Source organism: Strix uralensis, chromosome 9 (assembly GCF_047716275.1).
Source record: "Strix uralensis isolate ZFMK-TIS-50842 chromosome 9, bStrUra1, whole genome shotgun sequence".
NCBI classification, from domain to species: domain Eukaryota; kingdom Metazoa; phylum Chordata; class Aves; order Strigiformes; family Strigidae; genus Strix; species Strix uralensis.
The window spans coordinates 4,125,350-4,143,284 of NC_133980.1; positions in this window are offsets into that span (position 1 = coordinate 4,125,350).

A 17,935-nucleotide genomic window follows, 5' to 3' on the forward strand; every position below is an offset into this window, starting at 1 on the left:
GATTATTTCCAGAAGGTGGAGACAACTTGAGGCATCCCTAAATCTTTAGGAAGCCAGCACACGCTTTGGAGTATCAGCTCAACTGCTGAGCACCATGTGCTTCCCTTTCAGTGTCCCTGGCCTTGAGCCCAAATCTCCTGCCCATTGCTTCTTAGTAGCTGGTGCCTGCCAGGTCCATTCTGTGTGGTTTTGGGTGCCTGTTCTGGGCCTGTGTCTGTGGCACCAAGAGCCTCTTCTGCTCCCCTCCAGGGTGATGTGCTTCCTGAGCCCCTTGGGAAGGTCCTTCTCACAGCTGTCCCTGTGCAGTAGACCTGACCGAGACCTTCAAAATGAACACTCGTGACAACATCTCAGGCCATTTATGAGATCATGTGCAGAGGAGATTGCATGAGTTTTCTAAATCTGGCAAATATTTAATTTTGGTTTGAGCCTTATGTCTTAAAGTTTGCATACCTGAAACACTACTAATTTTTGGGGAGGGGATTGTGGCAGGTGCACCTGCCCAATGAAAATAGGGCTTCTTGGCTGCTGAAGTGTAGCAACTCCTGATTGCCTTTGCTCTCAGGGCTTCACGGCAGTTGGGGCCTTTGGCCAATGGGAGCCGCTGTTGACTACAGGTCAGATTGGGCCTGGGTATCAGTGGAGTCTCCTGAGGGAGCCATTTTGAGCTTGTCCCCCGGAGCAGCATGCTGCGGTTGAGGACTCTCCCCTTGGGTCGGGACACTGCCCAAGGAAACTCCTTGAGGTGACTTGGGTTGGGACACTGCCCTGAGAAGGTCCTTGAGGTTGAGAGCCCTCACTTGTTAGGTGAGTGATAAAGTGTTTTGGGTTGTCGTTAAACCCTAGGGAGTGATGCTTTGTTCTGCATTTTGGGTTGTCGTTAAACCCTAGGAAGTTGTTCTGTTCTCCTCTCACAGACATTCGAACCTGTAATTTGCGGAGGGCTAGTTAATTATGTTGACGCTAAATTTTTAATTTTTGATGGTTGCTTGTTTATTTGAGAGCCTCCGTAACAGGGATCATATCCCAAAATGTCAACAGATTGTCTTAAGTAGTGACTGAGGCAAACTCATAGTGTTTTTGAGAGGAGGTTTTCATTTTCATGCTGGGAAGTATCATCCCTCTTAGCTAAGAATTCCTGTCACAACCTGGTGAATAATTTCAGATACCATTTTCTCATCATCTTGTGATATCATAGCAGTCTTGCTGTATAACTTTAGCAAATGAAACGCTGTGGCATAAGAAAACTGTTGCTTCTGGTTACTGTTGTCAGCAGACAGCTTCCTCAGACGTGGGCAAAATTAGTCTAAATCCTAGCAGCCCCAAAAGAAAGTATGTGTGGAAAACCAGGGCTGAAACAGGTCCTATAAATCACTGGTTTCAGTGGAAATATGTGCCAGGTGAGGAGCTGGGCTCTGCATCTGTTTCTGTTCTTAACTAAATAGACCTTGAAAGGTACTGATACAAGTTTTTAAAATATAAGCTCGATTTCCAGCTGTCATTGTCAAGCTGTGGTTTGGCTCATTCTTCCTCTCACTTGACTACGTAGTGGGGAATCTGAGAAACTATTTCCAAGGATCCTGGGGTTTCCCTAAACTGCTGCTGAGGAGCAAAGTTGTCTCCTGTGGTGAAGAAACCTTATTTACATCTAGGAACTACCTCTGTTGCCAGAAGCAGATCTGGGGGAGCTGCGAGCTGTGGTGCAGCTGTGGCCTGTCCCCATCCTGTTGGGTTGTGGCAGTAGCCTGGCATCCTGATGCCATCATTATTTGGGGATGGGCTTCCTGGAGCTGCCTGGGGAGCCCAGGCTGTGCCTGGACGGTGCCCTGGGCTGTGTTGGGAATGGAGGATGATACCACCACATGAACAATGTCTCCAGGCCAGGACGGTGGCGAGTGCCATCGCACCCCCAGTACAAATCACTGCTCTGCACTGGGTGGCAGCAGCTTATGTGGACCTACCTGTTCTGGTCTTTCTACATAAAATAGGAGTATTGCCTATAAACAGGTAAAAATTGCAAGCTACTCTTTGGACTGATTAATTTGTGGAGCTTGTAAATCGTTTTCTGTAATAATTACACAGGCTGAAAATGATTAAAATTCATCATCAGCTGCTTCTTACAGTGAAGCTTGTGCTGTTTTATGGGGTAGGTGGAATAATTTATTTTAAAAGCCCATTGAAAAGCTTTCTTGAAGAGATTAGCGACTGTCGTCTTTATTTCTACTATTCTACATTTCCAATATTTGTATTTCTACTCCTACTTCTGCATATTTGGACTATGATACTTTGTAGGGAGTAGAATGGGATGTAAAGACTGTGAGCACAACTGGCTTGTTCCAGGAGCTCCAGGTCACTGCAGGACCTTGAAGCCTTGTGCAAATGCAGACTCCTTGAACTAATTCGAATAGCTGTAACTCATTATTACACCCAACATTTGGGCATGCTGTAAATAATTTTGTGTGGTTGAGGTTTTAATCCTGGATTTTATAAAGAAAGGACCACTAACACATTCAGAATTGTTCTGACACAAAGCAATTATAACGATGCTATCAGTGAGCAACCTGAAAATAAACAAGAAAGGGTACTCATTACAAATCAATCTAGTTTATGAAGCTACTTGTAGGATGATGTGGAGGCTCTGCATGTGGACCTCTGGACTGACCCTTTGCTGGCAGTTCTCATGTTCTGAAGTCAAACTCTTGACTGAAGAAGGTCAGCACCTAGCTTGAACAAAAGGAAAATATCCCCAACTTTCTATTTCCTGTGTTTCCGACTTCAAAGCATAAAGAAATAAGAGGGTGAGGATGGGACTTGCAGAGAACTTGCATTTTTGTATTTCGTTTATTGAAATATAAGTAGATGTGCTCAAATGGATGACTCGTGCTTCTTGCCGTATATTCTTTAGATGTTATACTAAACAGTGCTTTCCATTTCTGCCCTGTCACCAGCGTACCTGGAATAAATCAGCCTCCTGACTGAAGAAAGATGATGGACTGGGGGGAAATGACTGACACATTCCAGCATGGTGGTTCAGCTGATCTCTGTGACAGCTTTTACTGTCTCTTACAGAATTAGAAGCAGTGACTCTGTATTTTGCATTTGGCTCATGATTACAGCTCTCACTCTTAAAGAACCAGAGATCTGTTGTTGATGTTGCATTTTATGTATAGCGTAGGTGCTCACTTTTTAGTTCCCGAGGGGTGGGTGAGGTATCAATTCAAAATCCAGTCAAATTCTTCAGGTGAGGTGTCTGGGGATGTGGGAACTTACACGTTGACCTTTTAAAATAATTTAACAGCCTGTCTTCTGAGAAATGCAGTTTTAAACTTAGAGCAAATCTAACTATTTGGGAGAGCACGCAACATCTATTATTACTAGAGAAGCTTCACTCTCCTGAGTTTTAATTAGAAAGACCCTATTGTAGGTTGTCACAAGAATGCCAAAGTAGCCGTAATGAGAGTTGCTGCCATTCATCATTGTTCTAACTTCTCTGAACAGCGAGCAGTAGTGGAGCACAAAATTATAGCTAACCAAGCAATGAGAAATGGCAGGATGATTCACAAGTACTATCCCCATGCTTAGAGATTAATTGAGTGAAAGATACTCTCTGTGCAGCTTGAGTTAATGAATATAACCAATCATTCTGGGAAAACTCATAACACACACATCTTGATTGCTTTCCAGGGATGAAGAAAATCTCAGCTTTTGTTATGCCTCAGCTAGTTACCTACTGCTAGCTAGTTGTCTGTGTGCTCAGAGGCAAGCTAGATTACACAGACTTAAGGAATTTGGGCTTTTTGTAATTATAAACAGTTTTACTTGAATAACCTAGCAAACAGTCTGATGGCATCTGATTGTTATTCTGTCAAGTGATTTCTAGATCAAATGGCTAAGATTGTGCGTAAAATTATTTCTCTTACCCCACTTATTAAACTCAATCAAAACTAAAATTCGTTCTTCTTTGACAATGAAAAAGAGTTGTGCTTGACAGATTCAAGTTTCTGCTGCTTTCCAGTTTTGTTGTGTCTAAAAGTTTCATTAGAACAGCTGGTCTCCTAGGGTCTGGTTGTTAATCCTTTTTTATTATTATTTTATTTTTAATAAGGAAGTACTGAAGAGTGCAACAGAAGTGTTAGGTATGCTTCAACAACACAGACTTAGTTGGCTTCAAATACGGACGAATGGACAGGTAGGATTCTGTTTTATCAAACAGCTTTGTATTTCTAGGGGTGTTTTCAATTGCTAAAAAAATTAAACTCTATTCAGTGTGTTAAACATCTCCTCTGAGCTCCAAGGCAGGGAATGTTGTCTCTGTAGACTTTTTTTTAAAATGAAAATAAGTTTTCAGTCTCCATCAGACCTGAGGATTCCCAGTTGAAGATCACTCCTTATATGAATGTGCCTTCCATGGCCTTTAGAGTCATAGGCTAAAGCCTTTTTCTTTGGTTTAATGCACAGGACCTAGTTACTCCATATGCTCAACTTTTTTTGGTGTTTTTGGTTTTGTGTGTGATTTTTTTTGTTGTTGTTCTTGTTCTTGTTGTTGAATAGATTTAGGTGGGAAAATTAATTCATTTTCAAAATACCAGGGTGTTCCAGGCTCTTGTAATCACTTCAGAAAACAATGAAGCAATACAAAATTGGGAGGATATAATCCAGGTTTCTTTGATCATTTGGCTAATGAAGAGCTGTGAAGATACTGCTGCTATGACATTAGTTGTAGATAATGCTGGCAGTTCCTGGGGGAGAGGCAGTGCCCCAGCAGCTCGGCAGTAAGCACTATGGGGCTGGGAGAGGGGGCCACTGTCATAACTTCGGGTTTTTTTAAGATTGCAGCTATAAAATGGTATGTTAGGAGATACACTTGCACGTTTTAAATGTAGATTTGCTGTGTTTGGCTTTCATCTTTGCCAGGTTTGTGGATGTGACACAGTGAAAGGGTTAGACTGTGATCGTGTAGGCTGTCCTGGCAATGCAGCAGGCAGGACTACTCGGAGTTACTCACCCTTGCATCTTACATTATCTTGGATTTTTTTGGGGGGTAGGGATTTTGATTTTAGGCTGTTCTGTTATTAGAGCACCCATCACATGGTAACTATTAAAAATGTGTTTGATGCTTAAAAAAACAAAACAAAAAACTTCAGTGATGTTTATTGGCACACGGTTCTCTCATGTCAGTGTCAGAGGTGTGCACTATTTCAACATTTTGAAGTTAAGGATTACATTTGGTGACAAACTTGGGTCTTCTTAATACTCTTCTTTTCCCAGAGCTCTGCTTTTCTTTCCCTGTTTGTATGAAAGGCTGTCATTTTCCTCAGAGTAGGTTTCTCTTAGTACCCATGGTAAAAAAGCTTTCTTCAAAGAATAATATGAAAAAGCCATTTTCACAGTGCTAGGAGAAGAAGAGAGAAAGAAGCTTAAAAAAGAAAAAAATAACCCAAACAACAAACCAGATACCTTTTTAATATGTTGGTTCCATGCCACAGATGAAGTTTACACTAATTAGAAATCATCTGGAGGCACCGTAGCAGATTGAGTCTTCGGCTGGAAGTGTTTCCTGACAGGTGGTTTACCACAAAGCAACATTACAATTACCTAACACACTGTTTGATTTGTGTAAACCTTCATTACTACTCACATTATTTAATGAACTATGTGCATTCTTTCGCCTCCCTGCAGAATGCAATGCTCCCTTCCAAATCTGCAGCAGTTGTGCTCCAGGTTTAACCCTTCTCTTCCAAGGTAAAGAAATGTCACCGTTAATGAGGAGGTGAAAATTGAAATTTAAATGCCAAAACATGTTACATTAAAAAGATGTGTGATACTTTGAAGTTTTAACTGTATAATCTGAGGGTTCATTTTAGTGAACTCTGTAGATTGATGACATTTTATTTAGCTTTTATATTTCATTGCAAACCTTTTTGTGAAGTGTAAAAAGTAACTGATTACTTGAATATCTAATGCAAAAATCAAGATGATCTCTTTGAGATTTTTCCTAGGACTTTTTAAGAAGTCTAACACAGGTTTCATGGTTACTATAATGATACGCAATCAGAAAGGGAAAAAATAAGGGTTCTGCTGGTCACAAAGGGATTCCTCAGCTTATCAGAACCTGATATATCTCTGCAGGTTTTGTCTAAAATACCCTTAGGGTTATGGACTCTCTGTGTATTTGCAGTCCTCGTCAAAGTCTTGTGGTTTTAGCCGCATGGGAGGCATTTCATAAACTGAATTTATGTGGAGTAACACAGCTGCAGAATGGTCTGTGACCCATAGAGAAATTCTTTCATGTAGTTCACACTTTGATGTGATTACACTCTTCAGCAAACACATATATTGAAATTCTCCCTCTAAGTGAACTTGGCTGTTTGCTGTTTATTATGGGAAAACCTCTTAGTGAACCAAATGAAGTAAAAATCTGAATCTACAGACGTGGGGAAATATGTATTTTGTGCTGTTTACTTATCTCAGAGACTTATGTTAGTCACTCTTTCTATTTGGCTTCTCTTGCGAATAACTTGAACTTTAAATATTTCAGAAAAAAATTAGAATAATTTCAACAATTCCAGAATTATGATCTCCATCATGACTACAAATGATGCACTATACAAAATAATCCGAAAGCTGTTTCTTTAAAAGCAGTTATCACTCGATGAGGTTAACTGAATGTGCATATGTTACTTGCACGGTATTATAAAAACTCTGGGGTTAAAGGGTTTTTTTACAGAACACATTTGCTGCATCAGCTCCCTGTGAAGAAACATGTTTTAACAGATTAAGTAAAAAGGAAAAAAACTCTACCACCTCACAAAATAATTTTAAATAAGCTTATAGTTTTATGCTATATGTCATAGATGATAATTAGCAGGTGTCCAGGGCACACGTAGGACTGAGCACTGGTGTTGGACTAACTTGGAAATGATTATCATAAAAGTATAAATAAGGAGGAGAGGCTGAGCATCAATTGCATGGGGAAGAAAACAGGTCTGTGAAATAAGAGGCAGCCCTGCGGTCGCTCAGCTGGCAGGTCAGGGCCAAGGGTAGGAAATCACAGCAGCACCCAGGTGCAACTCTGCTCCTCCTGAGCGAACACCCATCCCTGCATTACAGTGTGGACGTGTCCCTGCCAGGGAGCTGTGCAGGCAGGGACAGGAAAAGAGATGAAACCCTAGTGTCATGGAAATAGCATTTTAGTAGACATCATCCGTAACGCATGTCAAGCAGTGATGGTCCATGGAAAACAAATGGCTTCCCCTTGTAATCCTCTCAACAGAAGTGTTCTTGTTGCAAACATCTTGGCTACCTCTAAGTAACTGTCCTGTCTCTGGTGAAAGGTTTCAGGGGCTCTGACCCAAGGAGGAGTTTGGGAGACTGGGGAGACCTGATCAAGACACTGTGCTTGAAGCAAACCACTGAAGCTGAGCTGCAGCTGGGAAAGCCCACTGCTGAGAAGGAGCATCAAACTGAGCTCTTCAGGATAACAATGCCTGTGAGGAGGGAGATTTTTATCAAGTCCTGGTGCTCTTAGACAGGGGAGGACTGTGACAGAGCTCTTCTTGCAATGGAAAGGGGCATGACGGTCCCCTTGAGCTGACTCAGGTAGTGATCCTATTCCAGGTCTGTGCCCTTACACCCTTTGCCCATCTGGGGCTCAGGTACAGATTTTCCTCATGTGTTTCACTGATGTTAACAGAGTTGCCACTGCAATTCTTAAAGTCAGCTAGGAACACTTAAGCTTTGAAATATGTGCAGGCTCAGACTGTCTCTGAGCTATCAGAGGGACATGTGTATTTTGAGGACCCGAATCTGTGCATCTGTTTAGCAATATTGTCTGAGCCACCCCTGTGAGTCAGTGAAATTACTCATAGTGCACACAAGTACATTTATAGACCTCTGCCAGATTGGAGCCTGACAGTGTGGTGGGATGAGCAGCTTCTCAGATGCTGGCTATAACATTTATTGTTAAAAAAGACTGTGGCATCTTAAATTATTTTCCAAATCTAAGTCTACTGCATTTCTAAAGTGAAGAGAGATTCTATAGCATTAAATTCATTAAATTATCTCTTTAACGTATAGTCCTTCAGAGATGCATATATGCATATTTCCCATGAAATAGTAGCAGTCTATTTTAGGGCATCAAATGTTCAAAGGTGTGTTGATACAGAGTTTACATTCTCTCTCTTTCCTGTGCCTGTTGCAGTGAAGATTGAATGACTTCATGTAAAGTTGATCCCTTTCAGTATTTTTTTACTGATGGGTTGTATTGTGGAGGAAATTGCTGTTCGATTTTTTGCCCTCTTTAGCAGCTGCTCTTCTCACTGAAGAACTACTGCCTATGAAGTGCCAACACCAGCCAAGATCAGGTTCAAGTGCAGCACTGCTGTTAATCAGGCTTAGTTAATTTGCGTCTCGCATAGAGCCTAATCCACTGCCTATTGAAGTCATTGGAAAAAATCTCTTTGACCTAGGCAGACTCTGTAAAAACTCAATTCTGTGTTTCATAACTAAAACAATTTACAAAATCCACAGTGGACGTGAAAACTATGTGGAATTATGCAGCTGGCAAATCTGCTTGCACTTGCTGCCACAAAACAAATGGATGATTTTCAAGAATAGTGGGTTTTAAATGTTGGCAGTGTTTGCTGTCACTTTAAAATTTACACTGTCAGCTGGTTAAAGCAGATTTTATTTTTAAAATCACTAAAAGGTGAGGCTTTCTTATGCCAAGAGGAATGGGATATAGTTTGTCTGATCAGGATAAAAATGACACTGTAAAAATGAGAGGAATTTACATACTGTGTCACATGGATCAGCATAAGGCTGGGGATTTTTTTTAATGTTTTCTTACCTATTCATGCTGATGTGAGCTTTGTGTTTGGAGGCAGGTGAGCAGCTGAGGGGGTGGGAAGGTACCGGTGGGCAGGAAATGTGGCACACAGGTGGAAATTTCCTGACCACACAATGCACAACAGCTGAGCTGTGGCAGTTATCCGCAGAAAGATCAGTGGAGGTAGGTCTGATCACAACCTGCCCTCCATGGTGGCAGAGCCATCTGAAGACAAGCTCTTGCTTAATCCAGAGAACATTTGAAAGAAATGCCAGAACAAAATGTTAACTCTGCTTTGCAGATTTCACATAGCTCATGGTGCTAAGATTAACTGTTCAAATCATAATGGGAAAAAAAAAATAAATCCCAGCCTGTGATGTGCTAGGAAGGTATAAGTAATCATAACCATCTAAAAAATTGTGACACTCTACAAAAATGTTGCTATTTCTACAGATTGCAGCTGGTGTATTACACAGAGCTTTGAAACAGAAGAAGATACTGAGGCATGTCCAACATGCATTGTCATATAAGCTTTCAGTAATACCTGATAAACATAGAACGGAGTCAGCATCGGCAAATATCCATGGAAAGCACATTCAGTCTTTCTGAACCCGTAGTTTATCTAGGCAAAGTGATGCCAGCTCTTGAAATGTCATCCTCCTTTCTTTAATGTGGCATTTAAGTGCCGTGCTCGTCAGAGAAGTTTCTCAGCTGCAATAGTAAAGAGAGAGAGGCCTGTCAACAGACACTAGCTAAAACAACCTACTTCAGCATTTTTTTTATCATTACTCATTGAAGAACTTTTGCAATCAGATGGGCAAATAGTGACTGAGGAAATCCACTCTTTGGGCTATACATGCTATACTAATCTGTTCAAATAAAATTTTTACAGCTTCCTGTTTGAGGAATTAAGTCCCATGCTGTTCCCCATGGCAGGACTGTCTCCCATTTAAGGCTCACAATTTTTTCTGTTCTGAAAATAAATACATTAATATGTATATGCCTTTATTGCTAGGTCAGTAGTTTGGTCTGTAGAGTTGTGAGATCAGAAAAGCTCTGGTTCTCTTCACACCCAGCGATTAACTAGGAAGGCAATTTGAATTAAGCACCAAATTCTCTGTGCTTCTGATTCTCTTCATCCTTTGACTAATGAAATATAAACAAACAAAAAAAACCAAACAACGTTTGGATTCCTTGGATAATTTACAAAGAAATACTTTGTTATTAAACACAAAAGAAACGTTTGTGGAAAACGGTGCATTCCACGTACTTCAGTGTGTTTCTGCAATACCATTTTGGGGTTTGTACCCTCTTTGAGGCTTGATAGGAAAAGTCTTTTGGTGAAAACGTGATTCTATACCAAGTTTTATGATTTTATATTATAAAATCATGCAATGTGTGGACCATTTAGGAAAAACTTGATTTAGCTGCCCTGCCAGTATAGAATGCTATTTCAGAAGAAGTTCTTAAGAGAAAAAAAAAAAGTAGTGAATTACTAAGTTCTTGCAAAAATAACTTTCATAGAGTTTTCATGCAGATGCCAAAAGCATGAAGTCAGTGACTGTAGAATAGAATGTTTTATTCAGTTTGTCTTCATCCGCCATCTGAGACACAGGAAGGAAGGCAGAGTTGGTATTTTGAGCTTTAGTTAAGAGATTGCCCTTATCAGAAACTCACACCTTTAGCCCAGAAGTGAACACAATCTGAATGTAAAGGTGGTGCTGCTGCAGCCTTTGTGACAGACAGCATGACTGATGCTGGTCAGACTTCAGTGTTGGGGAAATGTGTGACAAGCAAAGGTTTGTAGTGGTAAAAACATTGCTCCAGGCTGAGGCTAAAAAAAAAAAAGATAATCAGAATTTCAGACGCTATAAGAAAGATTGTTGGGCTCTTAAAATACAGTCATCAAAGACTAGTAATGAATGCTTCTGCATTAACAAAGATGTAAGCAAATCATCTCAAGGCAGTTTCTGAGAAAATGCTTTACCAGTTGAGTGCGAAAGAAAGGGAAGGCCCCAGCTCCTGTAGAAGAGCAGTTTGCCGAGCGCGGGTCCCTGCAGATGGCCGACACGCAGCCCGCTGCTGTGCGAGGCTTCATCGCGGGCATGGCAGCCCTGCACTGCCTCCCTCCAGCAGCCAGATAGCTGAACGGTGGAGGGTCAGTGATTCAGTGACCCTTTGATGTAATGAGAGCTGAGAAACCAGCTGTGTATCCAGCTCTGCAAGGATTGCCCTGGACTGTTCAATGGCTGTATGTAATAAAAACTTAGCATATGCTTTGTGCTGGATAGCATGAGAGGTCCTGCTTGGTATTTAATATCAGGCCTTGTGCTGTTTTCATATAAATTGATAAAACACTCCAATTCATGAGAGCACTTTCTTGACAGAAGTAGAATAAGAGGACATGAAGGGGAACTGTAGCTATGGACTGGGTTTTTTTTGTTTGTTTGTGGGTGGGGTTTTTTTGTTTGTTCTGGTTTTTTGTTTTTTACATCTTTGTGATTTACTTCAAAACAGCTTTGGAGACTCTGCTTTCATAATCTGGCCCATGTAAAACTGGTGTTCAATTCTCCAGCTCCTGGAAAGGGATAGTCTGCTGAACCAGCAAGTGGTCTTGCAGGAACATGGGGCTCAATGAGAGTCTGTCTTTACAAGCTGTCAACATACAACAGGTAAAAAGCATCAGAGTGCAGGGCAGTTTAGTCTGCCATACAAAGGCAGCATGCATTCAGGAATTAAAGAAAATTCATCTTAAAGACCACGCGTTGACGACAGTCAAAAAGGGCTTTGATTGCTACCATCCTCAGTGCTGCACTTTGGTTTTGTGGGTCGATTATAGAATTAGCGCATTGACTTTTATTTCATTCCTGGGGCTGAGTTACTGCAAGGGTTAATACTTGACAAGCAGCAGATCTGGTCTTTTTCCAGTGAAGACATAAGATAACATTGTAGGATCCCAGATATCAGCGCAATTTTCAGGTTCAGTAGCTGTGTCAGTACAAGCCAGATGTCAGGGACAACTTGTACTTTACTGTGATCATAGTAAAGACAATGTAGTTAAAATGCATTTAACTGTGAAAATTTCATGCCCTCAAACTGTAACTGTCACTGTTTAGATCACTGTGAATCGATGGGAATCCCCCAAATAGATGGAGTGGAGGGAGAGACTTTCTCATTCAAAATCAGTGGCAAAATTGTAACTTGCATTAAGAACTCTCCGGAGCAAATATGAGTGTTAACAGATTTTTGGGCTGTATTAGATATTTCTAGTAGATTTAAGAGATTATTTCCAAGAGTTTATGCATGTGATATCTCAAGTTTCATATGCTTCAGTTCCTCAGTCAAATTCTGTTTCTTTGACACTAAACTTTGATGAATATGCATTCGATGGAACTTTTTTCGTTAATAATTTCAAAAACTCTATACAGGCTTTAACATTTCCACAACAGCTTGCATCTCAAGTTTGATAATAAGCTTTATAATGGCTCATCAGTTAGAACTATTACTTGGCATACCAAATGAGAAAAATTAGTAAATCTTGCACACATGACACCTTGAAAAAAATTATTGTTTAACAAGATTAATTCTTAACCCTAAATGTCACAATTTGCAGGTCCACTTCATATAGTTGTAACCATGCATACCACAGAATGATAGAATGGTTCGGGTTGGAAGGGACCTTAAAGATCATCCAGTCCCACCCCCTGCCATGGGCAGGGACACCTTCCACTAGCCCAGGTTGTCCAAAGCCCCGTCCAACCTGGCCTTGAACCCTTCCAGGGAGGGGGCAGCCACAGAAAAAGGCTGTCTTGCTTCAAAATCTTGCTTTGGGCCATGGGGTAGTCAAAAGTTGGCTGAGCTTGTTAGTAGTTTCTTGACTCTGTTCATCTTTCTCTCTTTGCCATGCTTCATTTAAAATAAATAAAATAAAATGCTAATTTGTGGGAGTAGACTGTGACCCACATCTCAGTGACTGAGGAGGGTAGTGTGGGCATCAGTGTGGATGGAGCAGGATACTTTTGAGTAGATGCAACTGGCCATGCAAGTAGGGTTTAAAAAATACCCTTGGAAAGACATTCCCCTGCACGTGGCCTGATGTGCAGCCAGTACCATCTCTAGTTTTCTCCCAGAGGAGGTACTTTTTCCGAAGCAAAACTTTATGCAATATTTCACATGACAGGTGATTTCCTATTCCTTACTCAATTGCTCAATAGAAAATTCATGGGTTTGAAAGGGTTTTTCATCACACTATGCAGAAGTGACTGTTTTTGCCACTGCTAAGTACATCCCTAAGAAAACAATGACATGGTGTCATGAGGCTGCTGTTGCTCCTTTTCTGGTGGCTTTGGGCAAATTGGGTTGGTTTTACCATGTAGCAGGAGTTGGTATTGATTAACTGCAGTTGTCCAGGTCAGCCAGAACTTTCTTCCAGCTGGTGGGACTGGAGAAGAGGTTGCTGCAGCAGGATTGTAGGGTTTTGTTTGTCTGTTATCTTATTTTATTTTTTGTTTTGCATTTTCTTTAAAAAATATTCTGGAGATTCTCCTTCACCAGAAGACATACACGCTTTCAAGACTGGTGAGGTCTGAGAATTACGACTTGAAGCTGAATCTCTGTTGGCATGATGTGGTTACTTATAGTCACTCAAACACTTTGATATGTAAGCTCATGTTCCTTCCCATGGTGATGTTTTTAAATTGCTTCATATCTGAAGAAGAAACAAGTTCAGAGGTATGCAACTGGGTATCTGTGCTTCATGAATATCATGGTAGGATGTCTAAGATACTGTAGCACCACCTGCTAAACTTTTAATTTTGTCTTCTCATTCAATTAACAAACTATAGCTAGATGAATACGTTTGTTTCTCTCTGGGATAGTTTGTATGACACAGATGCAAAGAAGGGGCATTAGTGTGCTATTATGTAAGTGATCTTTGACAGGAATTAATATTTATCAATGAAGGATAAATTTAGGGAGTTTGCTGTCTTCATCCCTTACACAGGTCTGGGTGATGAGAGTTTTGCCTGGGTGACTCATTCTAAAATTGTTTGAGATCTATAAATTCAGCCTGTATTCTTACTATAGGGAAATATTACTGTTAATATTCAAAACCTATTAAAAAGGGATTTCACATCTTTGGGATTTATTATCAAATCTCAAAGATGTGAAACAGCTTTTTAATAGGTTTTGGACTTTATAGTCTCTCTGTCAGGAAATAAGATTTTTTTGATGTGGTTTAAAGATTGGGAAATAAATTTTTCTTCACTTTCATGACAATTGTTCTACCAGTTGTCTGAGGAGGTTTGTTGTGTTCCCCCCTGCCCCTTTTTTTTTTTTTTTTCAGTGAAGAGATTTTTATGTAACTAAAATTTCATAAGCACTTGGGACCCTGGAAATCACTTAATTCATTGGAGAGATCTGCTATTTCCATAAAAATAACTTTTTTTTTCCCCTCTCTGACAGTCCCAAGTATTCAATGGCATTGACACCCTGTCTTCCATACTGTGTCTTCATAATAAATTCTGTAATACCAGTAATGTACGTGGAAATACACTAAACGTGCTTATTATAGCAACTGCAACTACGATTCATACAGTTTCAGTAATTAGCCATGCTAATTACAGTTGGGATGTAGGATGGGAGATTGTGTGCTACATTAAAACTAGAGAAATTAAAACAGAGCCATTTTATGGAACTATTATGTTCTTTTGGGGACTGCAGATCTTAGTGAAGCATTAGCTAATTAAAAACACCAGGATAGTTCCTGAATAAACCATTAAAGCTAAAGGTTACTTTCACACTTGAGTGGTATATGTCAAAACATTTTTTTTTCCCTACTTGTAGCCCTTGTGGAATATAGATTTAAAAATACTGTGCACAAAATTTCTTCAGTATTATGATGGCACAAATCTGTGCTGGTTAAGGGATCTTGAAAAGACTTTTCCTGTTGTCAGTTTTCAGCTTCTCTTCCTGAAGGGTGGAGACACCTTTCAGGCATTGGCCTTGCAATTCTGTTCCCTTACTGCTCACTTCCCTGCTCTCCAGCCCAGCTGCAGGGCTGGATCCCCAACCTCATAAGCAGGGCTGCTGCCCTTAAACATGGTCTTGAGAAACTCCTCTGAGATACTTTCCAGGGTTGTGCTGCTCTACAGCTCACTCTCCTTAGCCTTCCTGAATCATGTATCCTCTGTTAATGGATTAATCCTTTCCTCAGCAAGAGGAGACAAGGAAAGAAATTCAGGTCTTTGTAGAGGATTTTTAAAGCTACAATGACATTGACTTTTAGGAGAGGACAGGTGATGTGCAAGCCATAGTGTTTATCAGCTTGTTGCAGAACGTCATTCTTTTGCCTTTACAACACAATACATTAGTGTGGGGACTGTGTTTCTAATATCCATGATTAAAAAAATCAGATTTAGGAGATGAATTGCACATGGAACAGATTTTTTTCACTGGCATCAGGTAGGGGTTTAAAAAAAAAAAAAAGAAAAAAAGCTGCCAAGATGAGGTCTGTTGTTTCCTGCTTATGGCCTGACTGATGATATGCCTTTCCCTATGTAATCAGTAGGCAGTAATCAAATTCCACCTTGAAAGGTCTGAGTTTGCTTCTATTTGGGCAGTACAAATGATCATTTGTTCAAAGGTCTGGGGAAACCTTATTGGCACGTGATTCAGGCATGTTTTAGACCTCTGTAAAATGAACATCACTCAAATGCTGATTTATCTAAAGAAGTTCCATGACTTCATTGTTCACATTGTGGAAAAATCTGTTCCTACAATCTGGATACTAAAATACTCCTGCCTATTTTCAATGCTAATTCTTCTGTTCTTGCTTTAAATTTTGCTGGGGAATACATTTCCAAGTAGGCACAATGCGGATGAGTGAGTAGGAGGGGCAGAGTGAAGGCTGTGCAGGTGGGGGAGTTATTTAGTTGCCAAACTGTCTTTCATGTCTTTAAGATTTCTCCACCTTTTTCAAAAGGACAAGTATATCTTTAAGAAAAGTAGAAGGGACCTTGCGTTTGGAAGGGAAAGGTAACAATTAAAAGTATTAAGAAGAGGTGTACTGCAGTAAAAGAGATCAGAGCAGAAGTATCTGGAGATTTGTGTTATAGAAGAGAAGACTGTGTGTTACCAAAAGACTTTTCAGAAACTTCCTCTTTCATCATTCCAGTGAATATTCTCTGTAGAAAATATATGTTACAGATTATTTAAATTTAAAAACCAGTATAATTGACAGTTATAGAAATGCTATTTCCACATCGCCAAAAAGTCTCCTGTTTAGCTAGCCTTAATACTTTTTAATGTCCTTTCCAACAATGCTAATGTTGTTAGAGGTCATATTGTTAACTTCTTTGGTCTAAGAACAACTCACCTCACCTGCAGAAGTTGTAGCTCATGACTAATCAGCTTTGCAACTTCTCAAGGTTTCAACATGGAAGGTCTAGTTTTCTCTGACAATAATTATTTTCTGTTAGAATTGGAGAACTAGCCAGAGATCAAACTAGTTCTTTTAATGTTTTACAGGGGAGTTGGAAAGTTACTAGAGATAGAAATTATTATACAGCTTTAGCCATCTCACAAGATACTTGTCTGCCCAACCACTGACTAGAGCAGGGCACATTTTTCTATCCTTCCAAAAATGCACAGAAAATGTTTTTGCAAGTCTTATCTGCTACTGATAGCTTAAAGTATTCAGAAAGCTGGCAACTTATGCCTGGAGAAAAAGCATTCATATCATGAGATAGCATACAAAGAGCATGAATTTCAGTTGTCTTAATTCTGATTTGTGTAATTAGGTATCATGTATTTTTCAAATCATGTCTATGGAAGGAACACTCCAAGGAAGAATATTAATCATTGATCAGATTAATACATCACTTGTGTTAAAATAATGGATGAAATTTCTATGGAGAATGTTGTGAAGGCTTTGAATAGAGTGCTGTGGTGAAAACCTTTGGAAAACTTTGTTTTATTCTGAAGAAATTGCTGGAGGAGCACATACATGGTAGTCATTGGGGTGTCTTGGTTATCCCAGCCAAACCTTGTACACAAAACCAAATGCCTCAGCTTCTGATGCTGCCTGGCAGGTAAGGAATTGCAGTCTTGTGATGAGAGAATTTCATAATCTTGGGGTACAAGATGAGGAGATTGCTCTCTGGAGCAGTGGCTCTGAGTTGGAGTGAAGCATCTTGAGAGAGGGCGTTTGCAGTGACACGTGTGTGGGGAGGTCGCGATCAGCATGGCTGGGTATTATGACATTCCTGTCCATAGGGTCTTCTGTCTGCAGGCCAGCCAGCATCTCTCAGGAGAAAGAGATGGAGTTGAGATACGAACTAGAACGTTTAGGAAAAGGATAGAAGAAAAGAAATGTAATAAATCTATAACAGAGCTAATGAAATGGGTCAGTGTTATTTCTGAGCTGTAAGCCGGTTGCTGTATTTTCCTTTCCCTTTTTTTTGTTGTTGTTTGTTTGTTTGAGGAGATAAGTAAGTAAAGACTGTTCGAGGAGGAGAAGCAACTTCTTGTTTGAAAAAGAGAAATAATGTAAAAATACAGATCTGAAGTGCAATCCTTCTCCCACTCTATTTGAATAGCGATTCTGTAGTTTCACAAGGTTTTCACAAGGACTTGTAGATAGGTATTTGTTAGTATTTCCCTTTTACTGTCATTCTCATGTTGGGCAAATGAATGTTAAGAAATATCCTGTGCTCAAATAATCAAGAAATTTAAATGTGGGGCTTGAGCCACAAAATTTCAGTTGACCGGTAACCCTTTGAGAAAACTCATGTTCTTGTTTCAAATCAGTCCCTGTAAAGAAACACCCTGAAGTTATTTTAAAAAAAAAAAAAAAAAAAGTATCACATATTGGTGACTGACTCAGCATTATGAAGCAGAAACTTCCTTACTGTTATCTGAGACCTGCCACTTGGTATTTTAAAGACAAATCACTTGACTGAACTGAATTAACTCTGGTCTGTGCCTTCTGCTGCCTGTCCTTCAGAGGCACAGAATGGAGATTAGATGGCACACATAAAGCGCTGGAAGGTAGCAGGTGTTTTAGTTCTGTATTATACAAAAGAATAAGACAGTGTTTCTGTTAAAAAC